Here is a 4105-nt window from a genome sequence, read left to right on the forward strand (position 1 = left end):
CCCTCTGTCTGTTCTCTTTGTTGTGATTTTGGTTTAACTTTAGATTTTAAAGCTCCACAGGGTAAGGACCTTGTCTTGTTCATAGTTGCCAGTAAAGCACCATAGGTATCTCTTGTGCTACACAGTTTTTTCCCCTATGATAATATAACTCTGCTCTTTTTTACCATCAATAAAATGGCTGCTGCTACACCAAAAACTTCCCAAACATTTTGAATGACTACAGTTGTCCAAACACTCCAGATACAGATTGAAGGACATGACTCCTCACTTTCTTGGGACTCTTATTATTGCCTTGTAAATCAGAGAGACCATGCTATCTCACTTCATAATAGAAAAACAATTATGCTGAACTGTTAAAAATATCACAAAACATAATTAGAAGTTTAAAACACTTTGCTTTCTTAAAGTGCATTCAGACGCCTAAAAGAAGTATTTAGGCATCTAAATCTGTATTTGGGCACCTAGTTTTGTAACTAGCTACTCAGTGTCTAAATTAGCCTAGCCTACGTTCTCCAAAAATACTACTTTATTTATTTGAAACCTGGACATGTCCCTCAATATTATACACAGAAAGATCTTGATTAGCCAAACCCATTAAAACTCTGCTACCTAGGGGTTTGAAATGGCCTAATGACATTTTACTTTAGCACATCAGGTAAAGTTATTATTTACACTTTAAAATGGTTCCCCCAGTAACTGAATACTCGATTAAACAAAGTTTTGAGGTGTCCCCTGAGATGTCTAGATAACTGAGGTCCTAGGATATATTAAGACCTCTCAGTGCTACATTTATCTTAATTACTATCATGTTCTTCTCTTCTTTCTCTCCAGCCTCATGCAGGTAAATGAGGCCTGTCACTGGAAGCCATTGCTGTGATTATTAAGTGAAATGTGATTGTGCTGAAAGGAAATACTTAATCAGGTCAAAAGGACCTTGAAATACTTTGCAGCCCAGAACTAACCAGGGTCAATGTTGTCTTGTGCCTAGAACCACTGTAGCCAGACTGACCCATCTGTTCCTTGGAGCTTGGGTATAAAAAGGGGAGAGAGATGTCCCTTAGAATTTTACCTCAGGTTTGCTTATTTTAATTTACAGATTTATCTCTTATGGTTTATAACTATAAGTTCACTAAGTCATTTGAAATTTTGTTAAAAAATATTGTCAAATAACTGATTGCAAAAAATCCTCTCACCCCCTTTCTCATATGGGTAGTGGAATCTTCCGATGGCTTCCTTAGATGGTTCAACATTTAACTCCTTTTCTGCCAAGTCTGAACTACATCTTTTAAGTGTTTATTAAATCCCTATATACATTTTGTCTTTTTAAACACAAAAATACAACATACATTATTTAAAAAAACCTTCCAACTTTTATAATGTGAACATATTAAAAGGAACAGGTTAAATTATGATCATCTATAAAGAAGAGAAATGGAATAATGCTAACTATACTTATCCATTGTGGGGTTTTTGTTTTCCATAAATTCTATTACCATATTTTAGTTTTTATTATTTGTATTACTGTATACCTAGTTATTTTTAAAGCACTGCAGATAATGATTTTTTTAAGTTTCCCTTTAGATTTTGCTAACCTTATACTGCATTATGATAGATTTATTCTGTTCATAACAACCTCTACAAAAAATTTCAAATGATCTGTAGTAAGTTTTATTAAAATAGAATTTCGAACTATCATTCAGCTAAAACCCTGTTTTAATTCCCTCAGTCTCTTCAACTCCCAGCCCATTTAATTTCTCTGTTCCTGTTCCACTTACTTCAGATGAACAGTTTTACTCCCATTCTTTCAAAATCCTATGTTCATTTCCTCTTTGTCCACTTCCAGTAACCTGATATTGCTCTCAAAGCCTCCACTGACCTGGCATAAGCTAAACCCAATTGCTTTTTTTCCTGTTCTTATCCCTCTTCAGTTTCTTGGCTGAACAGTGTAAACATTATAAACCATACTTTCCTTCCTCAAATCATCTCCCCTCTTGAGTTAACACTGGCCTCCTTTGGGTCTTTACCTACCTTACTGAATGCTCCTCTTCCTTATATTTCAATGTCTCCTTTACATCTCTGACATATCATAAGACTCCATCCTTCTAACACTCCTCTTCTTTCTGTGCATCCTGTACTCCATACCAGTCTTATTTTTTTCTGTCTCCCATAGTAACCTGTAAGCAACCTTGGGATGATGTTCCAAGCTATATTGCAAGATCATCTAAGTTTGTTTTAGGGAAAAAATAGAGGGATAAAGTTCAGGCCACAAGAAGAAATAAAATCAAAGAATTAATTATGCATATTAGACACAATTCTAGCAATGATAAGCATTATACTGGGAGAAACTGTACCCCTGGGAGCTCCCAGGCACGTGGCAATCTTTCCAAAAGCTTGATATGATTATATGAAGTGAATGTAAATTGTAGTTCTTAGTCTGTTAAAGACAAGTGTGCCACAAGTAAAGCTAGCTGGACAGAAGTTTTACAACTCACAAATCCTTATATCCCATTTACTATAGTAAATAATGTTCATTAATGTTTTACATATACTTGTTGTTTGAAAAATGTTAGCTATTAGCCAAGATGGACAGGGATGGTATCCCTAGCCTCTGTTTGCTAGAAGCTGGGAATGGGCAAAGGAACAGATCACTTGATGATTACCTGTTCTATCCATTCCCTCTAGGGCACCTGGCATTGACTACTGTCAGAAGACAAGATACTTAGAAGACAAGATGGACCTTTGGTCTGATCCAATATGGCCGTTCTCATGCACATATGTTGTATATGACAGCAGTGGACTCAGTTTTCTTACTAGAAAGGGCTTCATTTACACAACGTAAACTCTGCAGTTGCAACCACAGCCATCAAAAGTGAAAAGAGAAGGCAATCAGTCTTTATCTAAACTCATAATTTCCCACCTGTAGAGAATCTGCTGAAAAGGTGATATTTTTAGGCTACATGAGCCCCCATAAGATACACCCAGAATATACTTGGCTCACCATCAGAACGAAATCTAGAACAACTCACTGATGTGATGGAAACTTAGCTTCTAAAACTCCCCAGCAATGTCATGTTTGAGAGAGAGAAAACAAATGAACAAATCACAAAATCCTTTAATGAAACTAGAGTGCTTGTAATGGAGTCTCTCTTACATCTGTCTTTTCCACCATTAACCAACAATACGGACCCTCAGTTTCCCTCTCTGGTGTCTTTCACAGGGTTACAGGCCACTGTTGTGCTTTTGACTCTGGTGAAAATACAAAGTCTATCCTTTCTTCTTCTGAAATAAACAGCTGTATAATACAAAAACTTTGCTCCTTTTCTGAGCTGAGTCTTCAGCTTACTTTGGCTCTAATAGTCACCCCTCAGCAGGGGCATCCTGGTTTCTTTGTTGATGCAGTGGTTGTCTACACCATCTCCAGCTGTGTGTATTTTGCCCTAGGCTCAAAGGTCCTCATGCCGTTCCTTGGCCTCTAAAAAGTTTCCTTTTCAGGGAATTCACAGCTAAGGTTACACTTAAAAGAAATCCAAACATATTAAGATATAGCATTACACAAAGTACAAAACAACCTTAACTCCACCCTTTAATGATATCATGAGTGGAAAATATGAAAAAAGAAAGAGTGGGCTGGAGAAAGGCCCAGGAGTCAGAGAGGGAGATACATATTGGGGCTTCTGTGATAGCAAACACAATTGCTGCAGTCTTGGACACCTACAGGTTCAAACATCCTGGGCTCACCTCCATCCTAGGTCTCCAAGGCTCCTAGGACTGCTGTGAAGCTTGAGGCAGTGGTGAACTTCAGAGTGGTGCAGACCTCTCTACCTTGTTCCTCAATATGCTAAATACAGTTTTACTTTGCTGCTGTTGTCATTCTGCTGCATTACCAGTGTTGCTTGAGAACTTATTAGTGTATTATTCAAGGATATTTAGTTTGTATATTTTTATGTGATGTTGACAATTTGTGTTTTAATCCTTAGAAAGCTTTAATTCTTTGAATCTCAGTGTCTACTGTAATTAAATTATTGTCTGACTCCCTCATTATCTGATCCCCCAGAACTTCCTGCAAACGTGAAACTTTAAATTGATAAAAAATTGAAAAAAGTAT

Source organism: Gopherus evgoodei, chromosome 6 (assembly GCF_007399415.2).
Source record: "Gopherus evgoodei ecotype Sinaloan lineage chromosome 6, rGopEvg1_v1.p, whole genome shotgun sequence".
In the NCBI taxonomy this organism is placed as follows: Eukaryota; Metazoa; Chordata; order Testudines; family Testudinidae; genus Gopherus; species Gopherus evgoodei.